This window comes from Ranitomeya variabilis, chromosome 1 (assembly GCF_051348905.1).
Source record: "Ranitomeya variabilis isolate aRanVar5 chromosome 1, aRanVar5.hap1, whole genome shotgun sequence".
Lineage (NCBI taxonomy): Eukaryota > Metazoa > Chordata > Amphibia > Anura > Dendrobatidae > Ranitomeya > Ranitomeya variabilis.
The window spans coordinates 1,129,490,748-1,129,504,677 of NC_135232.1; positions in this window are offsets into that span (position 1 = coordinate 1,129,490,748).

Sequence of the window (13,930 nt, forward strand, 5' to 3'; positions counted from 1 at the left end):
CTAACGAGCCAGGTGGGTACCAAGCTAGAGAAAGAAGCTCAAAGTGTCATGTAGCTAGTGACCACAAGAGGGAGCCAAAAAGTCCAATTCACCACAGTACCCCCCCCTTAAGGAGGGGTCACCGATCCCTCACCAAGACCACCAGGACGATCAGGATGAGCAGCGTGAAAGGCACGAACTAAATCGGCAGCATGAACATCAGAGGCGACCACCCAGGAATTATCCTCCTGACCATAGCCCTTCCACTTGACCAGATACTGAAGCCTCCGTCTGGAGAGACGAGAATCCAAGATCTTCTCCACCACGTACTCCAACTCGCCCTCAACCAACACCAGAGCAGGAGGCTCAACAGAAGGAACCACAGGCACAACGTAGCGCCGCAACAAAGACCTATGGAACACGTTGTGAATGGCAAACGACACCGGAAGATCCAAGCGAAAGGACACTGGATTAAGGATTTCCAAAATCTTATAAGGACCGATGAAGCGAGGCTTAAATTTAGGAGATGAGACCTTCATAGGAACAAACCGAGAAGACAGCCACACCAAATCCCCAACACGAAGTCGGGGACCCACACCGCGGCGGCGGTTGGCAAAACGCTGAGCCTTCTCCTGTGACAACTTTAGGTTGTCCACCACATGATTCCAGATCCGCTGCAACCTATCCACCACAGAATCTACCCCAGGACAATCAGAGGGCTCAACATGTCCCGAGGAAAAACGAGGATGAAAACCAGAGTTGCAGAAAAATGGTGAAACCAAAGTAGCGGAACTAGCCCGATTATTAAGGGCAAACTCAGCCAATGGCAAGAAGGTCACCCAATCATCCTGATCTGCAGAAACAAAACACCTCAAATAAGCCTCTAGAGTCTGATTTGTTCGCTCCGTTTGGCCATTAGTCTGAGGATGAAAGGCAGACAAAAATGACAAATCAATGCCCATCTTAGCACAAAAGGATCGCCAGAACCTGGAAACAAACTGGGATCCTCTGTCAGACACGATATTCTCAGGAATGCCGTGCAAGCGAACCACATTCTGAAAGAATAAAGGAACCAGATCGGAAGAGGAAGGCAGCTTAGGCAAGGACACCAAATGGACCATCTTGGAAAAGCGATCACATACCACCCAGATGACAGACATGCCCTGAGACACCGGAAGATCTGAAATGAAATCCATGGAAATGTGTGTCCAAGGCCTCTTCGGGACAGGTAAAGGCAAGAGCAACCCGCTGGCACGAGAACAGCAAGGCTTAGCTCGAGCACAAGTCCCACAGGACTGCACAAATGACCGCACATCCTGTGACAAGGAAGGCCACCAAAAGGACCTAGCCACCAAATCTCTGGTGCCAAAAATTCCTGGATGCCCTGCCAACACCGAGGAATGAACCTCGGAAATGACTCTGCTGGTCCATTTATCAGGAACAAACAGTCTGTCAGGTGGACAAGAGTCAGGTCTACCAGCCTGAAATCTCTGCAACACACGTCGCAAAACCGGAGAAATGGCTGACAAGATTACTCCCTCTTTAAGAATACCAGCTGGCTCTGAAACTCCAGGAGAGTCAGGCACAAAGCTCCTTGAAAGAGCATCAGCCTTCACATTCTTTGAACCTGGTAGGTACGAGACCACAAAGTCAAAACGGGAGAAAAACAATGACCAACGGGCCTGTCTAGGATTCAGGCGCTTAGCAGACTCGAGATACATCAGATTCTTGTGATCAGTCAAGACCACCACACGATGCTTAGCACCCTCGAGCCAATGACGCCACTCCTCAAATGCCCACTTCATGGCCAACAACTCCCGATTGCCAACATCATAGTTCCGCTCAGCAGGCGAAAACTTCCTAGAAAAAAAAGCACATGGTCTCATTACAGAGCAACCAGGGCCTCTCTGCGACAAAACGGCCCCTGCCCCGATCTCAGAAGCATCCACTTCAACCTGAAAGGGAAGTGAGACATCAGGCTGGCACAAAACAGGCGCCGAAGTAAACCGGCGCTTCAGCTCTTGGAAAGCTTCCATGGCTGCAGGAACCCAGTTAGCAACATCAGAACCTTTCTTGGTCATATCCGTCAAAGGTTTAACAACGCTAGAAAAGTTAGCGATAAAACGACGGTAGAAGTTAGCAAAACCCAAGAACTTCTGAAGACTCTTAACTGACGTGGGTTGAGTCCAATCATGAATAGCTCGGACCTTGACTGGGTCCATCTCCACCGCAGAAGGGGAAAAAATAAAACCCAAAAAGGGAACCTTCTGTACTCCAAAGAGACACTTTGAGCCCTTAACGAACAAAGCATTCTCACACAAAACCTGAAACACCGTCCTGACCTGCTTAACATGGGAGTCCCAATCATCAGAAAAAAAACAGAATATCATCCAGATAAACAATCATAAATTTATCCAGATACTTCCGGAAGATATCATGCATAAAGGACTGAAAAACTGAAGGAGCATTAGAAAGCCCAGAAGGCATCACCAAGTACTCAAAATGACCTTCGGGCGTATTAAATGCAGTTTTCCATTCATCTCCTTGCTTAATGCGCACAAGGTTGTACGCACCACGAAGATCTATCTTGGTGAACCACTTGGCACCCTTAATCCGGGCAAACAAGTCTGACAACAGAGGCAAAGGATACTGAAATTTAACAGTGATTTTATTCAGAAGCCGATAGTCTATACAAGGTCTCAAAGATCCGTCCTTTTTGGCCACAAAAAAGAATCCCGCACCAAGAGGGGAGGAGGATGGACGGATATGCCCCTTCTCCAGAGACTCCTTGATATATGAACGCATTGCGGTATGCTCAGGTACAGACAGATTAAATAATCTTCCCTTAGGAAATTTACTACCTGGAATCAAATCTATAGCGCAGTCACAATCCCTATGAGGAGGAAGAGCACTGGACCTGGACTCGCTGAAAACATCCTGATAATCAGACAAATACTCAGGAACTTCCGAAGGAGTAGAGGAAGCAATAGACACCGGCGGGGAATCACCATGAATTCCCTGACAGCCCCAACTTGACACAGACATTGCCTTCCAATCCAAAACTGGATTATGGGTCTGTAACCATGGCAGACCCAAAACGACCAAATCATGCATTTTATGCAGAACAAGAAAACGAATCACCTCCCGATGTTCAGGAGTCATGCACATGGTTACCTGTGTCCAAAACTGCGGTTTATTTTCCGCCAATGGCGTAGCATCAATACCTCTAAGAGGAATAGGATTTACTAACGGTTCAAGAACAAAACCACAGCGCTTGGCAAATGACAGATCCATAAGACTCAGGGCAGCACCTGAATCCACAAACGCCATAGCAGGGTAGGAAGACAATGAGCAAATTAAAGTCACAGACAAAATAAATTTAGGTTGCAGATTACCAATGGCGACAGGACTAACAACCCTTGTTAGGCGTTTAGAGCATGCTGATATAACATGTGTAGAATCACCACAGTAAAAACACAACCCATTCAGACGTCTATGATTTTTCCGTTCATTTCTAGTCTGAATTCTACCACATTGCATTAAATCAGGTGTTTGTTCAGACAACACCACCAGAGGATTAGCGGCTTTGCGCTCCCGCAAACGCCGGTCAATCTGAATAGCCAGCGCCATGGAATCATTTAGACTTGTAGGAATGGAGAAACCCACCATCACATTCTTAATGGCTTCAGAAAGGCCATTTCTGAAATTTGCGGCCAGAGCACACTCATTCCACTGAGTAAGCACGGACCATTTCAGAAATTTTTGGCAATACACTTCAGCTTCATCCTGGCCCTGAGAGATAGCCAGCAAGGCTTTTTCTGCCTGAATTTCAAGATTGGGTTCCTCGTAAAGCAACCCGAGCGCCAGAAAAAACGCATCAATATTTGCCAATGCCGGATCTCCTGGCGCTAACGAGAAAGCCCAATCCTGAGGGTCGCCCCGCAAGAAAGAGATAACAATTTTAACTTGCTGAGCTGAGTCTCCAGACGAACGGGGTCTCAGAGATAGAAACAATTTACAATTATTCCTGAAATTCCTAAACTTAAATCGGTCTCCAGAAAACAATTCAGGAATAGGTATTTTAGGTTCTGACATAGGACTACTGGTAACAAAATCTTGAATACCCTGCACACGAGCAGCAAGCTGATCCACACTAGTAATCAAGGTCTGGACATTCATGTCTGCAGCAAGCTCAAGCCACTCTGAGGTAAAGGGGAGGAAGAAAGAAAAAAAAAAAAAAAACTCAGAATTTCCTTTCTTATTATCCCACTTCTGCAATGCATTAAACATTCACCTTTGGCCTGGCATACTGTTATGACCCCAATGGCAGAGGGTCTCAGAATTTATAACCAAGTCTGCAAACACAAAAAACCAGCTCATAGGGCAGTGGTAACTAGGCTGACCATATACCTGAACCTAGCACCACAAATAGCAGCAGCCGGGGAACGTACCTACGTTGGTTCTAGATGTCTCACGCCAGCCGGAGAACTAACTAACCCTAGAAGGGAAAAGATAGACCTTTCTTGCCTCCAGAGAAAAGACCCCAAAAGTTGGATACAAGCCCCCAACAAATAATAACGGTGAGGTAAGAAGAAAAGACAAACGCAAGGATGAACTAGGTTTTTTAGCAAAGAGAGGCCCACTGACTAATAGCAGAATATAGGAAGATGACTTATACGGTCAGCAAAAACCCTATCAAAATTTCCACGCTGAATATTCAAGAACCCCCGAACCGTCTAACGGCACGGGGGGAGAATATCAGCCCCCTAGAGCTTCCAGCTATATCAGGAATCACATTTGGTACAAGCTGGACAGAAATAAGAGCAAATGCAAATAACCAAAAAATAAGGAAGCAGGACTTAGCTTATTTTGCAAGAACCAGGACCAGCAGACAGGAGCAAACAGAAAGGAACTGATTACAACGATGCCAGGCACCAGACTGAAAATCCAGGAAGCTTAAATAGCAACACCCCTGGACTAACGAGCCAGGTGGGTACCAAGCTAGAGAAAGAAGCTCAAAGTGTCATGTAGCTAGTAACCACAAGAGGGAGCCAAAAAGTCCAATTCACAACAGTGGACATAATACACGGGGACCCTGCTGACCGGAGAGATGGAGGTGTCGGCTGCGGCCTTGGCTCACGAGATGGAGACTGCAGCTCCATAGTAAGGTAGGAAAATTGTCATCTTACCTGAATGTCCCCTGTGCCTAGTTCGGGTCTATACCTCTTGCCGGTCAGGTGTGGTCACAACTGCATTCCCAGGTAGTGTAAAAAGTCCATGCTCTTATCCAAACCCTGGGATATAAGTCATGGTGTCTGCTGTGTGCCATGTATGTGTTCTTTGTTTGTGTAGATCCAGGAGATAGTTGGAACAGTGACTGATTTTGCTTGTGGTTGCTGGGAAACCGATAACAGGAAGTCAAATCACTGGATAAGTTATCTCAGATAAGCGTGCACCAGAGGGAGAGGTGCTCCCAGATATCCAGGGTCAGATGGTGATAACTTAGAGGGATGTTGCAGATTCCCATAGCCGGTGAGCCAGGCAGGAAATCCAGAGCAGAGGTTGGAAGGCCCGAGCATTTGAGTGCTCTCTGCGATTGACAGTTGTCGGTTACCAGGATGGCTCATATGTGTCACAGAATAATAAAGAGGGCCTCAATTTCTCCCAGACATCTATTGATGTTGTTAATGTAACGTGCTGTCGCTTTGATTATAGAGTTGTAACCTAAAGCTTTTGTTTTGCACACTTCCCCTTTGGATTTAAAAAAAAAAAAAAAAAAACACCAGAACACAGGCATGCTTACCTGTTCAAGGCCTCCAACAATTGCACTACCCAGGGTGCACCAGGCCCAAGTAAAGATAGCGAACAACACAGGTGCAAATAATACCGATGCAGCCAACCTACAATCAGGAATTGGCTGCTTGGAGCACCCGTGCAAAAAATAGTCTGTATGTGGCATGTTCACACAGGACTGCAAAGTATATGGTGAAAAGCCTATTAATGACGCCATATATATAGCGGGCTAACCATTATGCATCCTGTGTGAACAGAGGCCACAGTGTACAGAGCCATCTAGGGCCCAGGTGCACCCTGGAAAAATGTACAGTGCACCAAAAACATAACAATGTATGCAAGGTATTGGTTGATATTATGGCCACAATATTGAAGCTGCCAACCCACGTCAAGGGTCCTTGTATCTTGGCAGTCCTAATCTAAAAAAAAACACTATTTTTTGCACGGGTGCTCCAAGCAGCCAATTCCTGATTGTAGGTTGGCTGCATCGGTATTATTTGCACCTGTGTTGTTCGCTATCTTTACTTGGGCCTGGTGCACCCTGGGTAGTGCAATTGTTGGAGGCCTTGAACAGGTAAGCATCCCTGCCTGTGTTCTGGTGTTTTTTTGTTTAGTTTAGTGGAGGTTTTCCTCCAATGGTGTTTTTTTTAGATTAGGACTGCCAAGATACAAGGACCCTTGACGTGGGTTGGCAGCTTCAATATTGTGGCCATAATATCAACCAATACCTTGCATACATTGTTATGTTTTTGGTGCACTGTACATTTGTCCAGGGTGCGCCTGGGCCCTAGATGGCTCTGTACACTGTGGCCTCTGTTCACACAGGATGCATCATGGTTAGCCCGCTATATATATGGCGTCATTAATAGGCTTTTCACCATATACTTTGCAGTCCTGTGTGAACATGCCACATACAGACTATTTTTTGCACGGGTGCTCCAAGCAGCCAATTCCTGATTGTAGGTTGGCTGCATCGGTATTATTTGCACCTGTGTTGTTCGCTATCTTTACTTGGGCCTGGTGCACCCTGGGTAGTGCAATTGTTGGAGGCCTTGAACAGGTAAGCATCCCTGCCTGTGTTCTGGTGTTTTTTTGTTTAGTTTAGTGGAGGTTTTCCTCCAATGGTGCCCCTTTGGATTTTAGCAGGGAAATATCCTGAAAATCACACTGTCACATCTGTTCTTGCTCTACTTCCCATTTTGTATTCTGAGATAACTTCTGGCTGTAGCGTAGAAACCTTGAGGAACTGAAACTGAGCCGCATCTGTGACTGTGCTGTGTGATACCTGTTTTTAGATACGTGACTTTAGATACACCAGCAGACAAATGGGGAAGTGAGTGTCTAAGTGCATCCAAACAGACAAAGTGTTAGAAGTTGTATCAACTTTTTGAAGTTTTTGGAATGGGGAATAAAGTGGGCAAAAAGGAGGGTCTTTTACTTCCTGATGAGAAAACTGCCCCCAGATAGTAGCTGAACAAGAAGGTGTTAAAGAAGTTGTCCACTACTATAAAGTTTTTTTTTTTTTTTCATAAATCTTGCTATTATGTGCCACTGAAAACATCTACTGTGTTTATTTTAACAATATTACCTGTTATCATGCTGTAGCAGCACATCTTCAGTGCTGGATTCAGCTCTCATGGGGTTAATCGACTACTTCCTTATTGTGCCCTAATACTACAAGTTCCATGATGCTTTGCACTGTCCTCTAAGCCCGAACTTAGCACACCCACTCCAAAACACACCCAACCCCTCCCTCCTCTCCCTCCTCTCTGTTCAGGCTGATGAGGAGAGGTCACATCTTGGTCACAAGCTGTAAAGCAGCACCAAGCACTGCACAACCATGGTGATCAAGCTTTTAGCTTTTTTTCTTTCTCATCTATTTCATAGTATATATAGTTTAGTATACATATGATATACTGTAAAGAGATCCTACTGCGTATATGTCTTAGATATGTAAATTACACAGTACATGTGTGGTTATATGTGTCCATCTACATACGCTTGTGTGCATGTATATATATTATGTGTGTTCTTATTTTACACTATTTGTGCTCATATACAGGAGAGGCCCCAGTTTCAGAAGCAATATATGGGCCATTTGCAGAAATAACAGCTCATCCTAAGTCACAATTCCACCTGCTTTCGAGGTAGAAATGGCCCCCATTGCATTTTAGCTGCACAGATTGCACCAATATGCGATCACACCTTTTATATACACACCAATATATACTTCTATGTGTATGTATGGAATAAATTATTTATTCATATACATACACTTTAATATTTTGTTTCAGTGATATATACATACATATAGAACTTTGAAGGGTTTGTCCACTATTCTAACAACCCCCTCTCAGTCTGTATGTTTACTAGATTCCAGTGCCTGCACGTTCCAATAGTGTCGGCGCGGTGTCTCGCAGCGATTGTACCTGTGGTCAATCAGTGGCCGCATCACTCTCACCACCTTCTAAGCAAACTCTTATATCTGTAGGAAGTGAGTGTTGCTGCATTTTTTTTAAGAATTACCAAATGTAAGCCACTTCTTCCTAAGGCGAAGACAGTGAAGCAGACACTGATTGTCCACAGGGTTCACATAATGACACTGACACAAATTCTCCGTGAGAGAAACCGTGGTGACAACATTGGGAGTATTCAAATCACATCCTTGTATTCACTCTCTGAGTGTAATATGAGTAACCAAAAATCTGCATTCACACTGAGAAATTACAGATTTGTAGACTGTAGTCTACACTGTGCATTTTATAGATTCAAAACAGTTTTAGTATCATATATTAAAGGGATTGTTCAGTACTTGTCCATTACTTTATATTTATGGCCTTTACTTTGGTTATGTCATCACTGGGATTGCGATAACCATATCTTCCACCCTCACCGATGATGCGTTTTTATAGAAAAAAACCCTGAAAAAACACCCACCACCATCAGGGTGATAAAGGGATCCAAACCCTAACCCTACCCCTAACCGTTTAATGAACATTTTCTGACAGTCATAGTGCCACGATATTTCAGTGCCACGTATTTCAGTGCCACGTATATAAGTGCCACGTATGTAAGTGCCACGTGCCACGTATATAAGTGCCACGTATGTAAGTGCCACGTGCCACGTATTTCAGTGCCACGTATTTCAGTGCCACGTATTTCAGTGCCACGGATTTCAGTGCCACGGATTTAAGTGCCACGTGCCACGTATGTAAGTGCCACGTATGTAAGTGCCACGTATGTAAGTGCCACGTATGTGCCACGTGACACGTATTTCAGTGCCACGTATTTCAGTGCCACGTATTTCAGTGCCACGTATTTCAGTGCCACGTATTTCAGTGCCACGGATTTAAGTGCCACGTGCCACGTATGTAAGTGCCACGTATGTAAGTGCCACGTATGTAAGTGCCACGTATGTGCCACGTGACACGTATTTCAGTGCCACGTATTTCAGTGCCACGGATTTAAGTGCCACGGATTTAAGTGCCACGTGCCACGTATGTAAGTGCCACGTATGTAAGTGCCACATATGTGCCACGTGACACGTATTTCAGTGCCACGGATTTAAGTGCCACGTATATAAGTGCCACGTATATAAGTGCCACGTATGTAAGTGCCACGTGCCACGTATTTAAGTGCCATGTATGCAAGTGCGATGTATGTAAGTGCCACGGATTTAAGTGCCACGGATTTAAATGCCACCTATGTAAGTGCCACGTATTTCAGTGCCACGTGCCACATATTTCAGTGCCACGTACGTAAGTGCCACGTGCCACGTATTTCAGTGCCACGTATTAAAGTGCCATGTATTTCAGTCCCACTCCCGTGTAGCGGTGGGATATGGGGTAATAAGGGGTTAATGTCACCTTGCTATTGTAAGGTGACATTAAGCCAGGTTAATAACGGAGAGGCGTCAATAAGACGCCTATCCATTATTAATCCAATACTAAAAAAGGGTTAATGAAACACACACACATTAGGAAAAAGTATTTTAATATTCTTCATTTAACCATACTTACCATACTCCAGCACCTGCAAAAAAGTAAAATAATAAACCGTATACTACCTGTCCGCTGTAGTCCAATTAATAACGAGTGTCCCACGACGATCTCCCCTATAGAACAGTGACATTGGGTGGTGTCACTGCTCTACAGGACCCTCAGTGACACACTGACAGGAGACAATGGCTCCTGTAGTGCATCACTGAGGTTACTAAAGTTCACTGGTCTCACTTTATGGCAAAAAGCTGCGTGGGAACTTTCTCATACAGCATGCCATAAAGTGAGACTAGGGACTATTTTCTCACAGGGGTGTAGGAATACATTGTGGGGAATACATTGTGGAAGGATACCTTCCTCCCCTCATTGTCTTCCTGGAGCCCCTGAAGAGTGGTTGCATCAGCAGAGGCTCCTGCTCTCCACGGGAGATCGTCGTGGGACACTCGTTTTAATTGGATTTCTGCGGATCAGGGAGTATAGTGTTTGTTTATTATTTTAATATTTTTTACAGATGACAATGGCTTCGGGGATCAAAGTGACAAGTGATGGTGAGTATGTAATCTATGTTATATGTACTGTATGTCTGTTGTATGTACGTACGTACTGTATGTGGCATGTTTCATGTCGCATGTCACATGTTGCATGTCGTCGCATGGTGCATGTCGCATGTTGTCGCATGGCGCATGTCGTCGCATGGCGCATGTCGTCGCATGGCGCATGTCGACGCATGGTGCATGTCGACGCATGGTGCATGTCGACGCATGGTGCATGTCGATGCATGGTGCATGTCGTCGCATGGTGCGTGTTGCATGTCGTCGCATGGTGCATGTCTCATGTTGACGCATGGCGCTTGTCGACGCATGGTGCATGTCGCATGTTGACGCATGTGCATGTCGTCGCATGGTGCATGTCGCATGGTGCATGTCGCCGCATGGTGCATGTTGTTGCATGTTGTCGCATGGTGCATGTTGTCGCATGGTGCATGTCGTCGCATGGCGCATGTCGTTGCATGGCGCATGTCGTCACATGGCGCATGTCATTGCATGGTGCATGTCGTCGCATGGTCATGTCGCATGTCGTCGCATGGTGCATGTCACATGGTGCATGTCGTCGCATGGTGCATGTCGTCGCATGGTGCATGTCGCTGCATGGTGCATGTCGTCGCATGGTGCATGTCGTCGCATGGTGCATGTCGTCGCATGTCGTCGCATGTCGCATGTCGTCGCATGTCGCATGTCGCCGCATGGTGCATGTCGCCGCATGGTGCATGTCGCCGCATGGTGCATGTTGTCGCATGTTGTCGCATGGTGCATGTCGCCGCATGGTGCATGTCGCCGCATGGTGCATGTTGTCGCATGTTGTCGCATGTTGCCGCATGGTGCATGTTGCCGCATGTCGTCGCATGGTGCATGTTGCCGCATGGTGCATGTTGTCGCATGTCGTCGCATGGTGCATGTTGTCGCATGTTGTCGCATGTTGCCGCATGGTGCATGTTGCCGCATGTCGTCGCATGGTGCATGTTGCCGCATGTCGTCGCATGGTGCATGTTGCCGCATGGTGCATGTTGTCGCATGTCGTCGCATGGTGCATGTTGCCGCATGGTGCATGTTGTCGCATGTCGTCGCATGGTGCATGTCGTCGCATGGTGTGTTGTATGTATGTATGTATGTATGTACTGTTTTTTTTTTTTTTTTTACATTCAACACATTAGCCGGATGATGGGACTACTACTGTCCCATCATTGGCTAATGTGTCACTCACTGTCAGTGTAGCAGGCAGAGCCCGATGGGACTTGTAGTCCCATCGGACGATGCCTGCACACACACTCACAGCGCCGGCACACGCACACACAGCGCCGGCACACACGCATACACAGCGCCGGCACACACATGCACAGCGCCGGCACACACACACACACGCACACGCACAGCGCCGGCACACACACGCACAGCGCCGGCGGGCAGAAGCGCCGGCGGTCACAAGCACCGGCGCCGGCGGGCACAAGCACCGGCAGACCCCCGGCGACCGAAGCACAGCCCAGCCACACATCATGATCCCAGCACTGAGCACGCAGTGAGCACACACAGCCCCGCCCGCCCCCAGCACAGCCCTGCAGGCAGCCCCCAGCACCGCCCACAGCCCAGTCACTCTTGCTGAGTGACTGCTGACTGTGGGGGCTGGTCACGCCTGCTGCTGACGTCACGTCAATTTTCAGAGCCTGGAAATTGACGTGACGTCGGCGGAAATGAGCGGCGGCTGCAGTCTGGGGGTCATGTGACCCGGACTCAGCAGGAGGAATAGCGCCGCTCACAGGCGAAAACGTCAACAGAAGGTAATGGCACAATTCATTAGGGGCCCCAGGGGGGTACATTGGGGGGTTAATTGAAAGTAGTGGACAACCCCTTTAAGTATGTGAAGAATTTTAGATGGCTCATGAAAGTCTGTGGGATTCTCAAGGAAGGCAGACTTCAGGCTGCAGAATGCCATGACGTATTGAAAAGGAAAAAAGGAAAGTTAGTTGATTTTAAGTTGCTAAGCATGCAAATGCATGGTATAAAGTAGCAACAGATTTATATCGTTTAGGAAGTACAGAAAGATATGTGAACAAACCAGGAAATGATTTTTATAAGTATAAGATGGGGAAAGGTGTTAAGCCATCAGCGCTTCCCCATATGGGGATGAGAGATATTGGACATGTGCAGTGAGTCAGTTCCCAACAGAATCAATGGTATAGAGAAAATTGCACAGAACGTGGTTCTCCCCATCCCTCCCTACAGGGAGAAGGCATCAGTGCTCCAACCATGCCCCCTCAGGCTGCACAAAGGGGGAGGAATTTTCTCCTCCTCCACCTCCTCTGTCACCCCTCTCTCCCTACACACAGTACTGCAGGCAGCCCCCATACACATCAGGCAGCAAACAGCTCAGCCCGGGGTGCAGAGGGGAGAAGACAGACATCACCCTCTTGCTGATAATCTACAGCTTCAGCAACGGTCAGAGCTGCCAACATTCACACCAACATGGAACTATAATCCACCTCAGCTCCAGCCAGCGGAGGGGACATCCTCACACAGAAAAGCAACTTCTAAGTCCAAATATCAGCCCCTGCATGACCCCAGCACACAGTATCGTAACTACTCCTCTGATGGGGATGAAGAGGGAACATCATACATGCTCCCCAGTACTAGGAAAATAAGCCCATAGGCACCAAGAAGGCAGGGGCAGATAGAGACACCACCCTTACACTATGTGCACTGCACCCCAAGTCAGGTGACCAGTATTCTGAATAATCTGCCTGACCCAGAGATGCATCCTATGCCATTTTACTGAAGTATGCAGCAGAACCAGCAAACATATGCAGCAACCTGGAATGATCTCTGAGTCATAATAGAAATAAAAGCAGGTGATGCATTCTGGCCAATCATGAAGAAACACTTCAAACTTCCCAGCAGAATTATATATACACACTTGGGAGTCAGGGCCGCAGCTAATTGAATAGCTTATAGAGTGGACCAAAGGCAGATTGGCAGGACAAGCCCTCAGCTTACATGACATGAGCCAAGACAAGACAGAGTCTGAAGAGAAGTTTTATGGCAGAGCAATGCAAGTTTTCCAATACTTGGGCTTCACCGTTTATGACCAAATACACAGGCAAATGTTGGCACAGGCCTTTGTGCATGGACTAAGGGAGCCAATCAGGAAACCACTGATAGTGGCCAGCCCGAGTACAGGGCAATAGCAATGGTCACCCTGCTCACAGTAGCCAAAGGGATTGAGTCCCAACCAGGAGTGTGGAAGACAGCCCCTCTTATGGTGACCATTGACCTTGAAGAGCAACCCCCCCACAAAGACAGACGAAGTGTCAAGTGTTGCAACTGTGGCACGTTTGGTCATTTCCAGAACCAGTGCAGTGCACCCACACAACCCAAGAGTTGGCCAAGAGAAACAGGTCAAGGAAGAAGCACAGAAAGCAGTGAAGAGCTTCACCCATAGGACAGGGGCAAGTCAGGTCCACAAGACACCACGCTCCTAACATGCAAAACCCCACCGATGGGACCAATGCCTCAAATTACCCTGAAAGTGGATAAGTTTGTCAGATCTTTTCTTGTGGACACTGGTGCAGCCAGAAGTGTGATGACACATGTGGAACTCCCCGACCCACC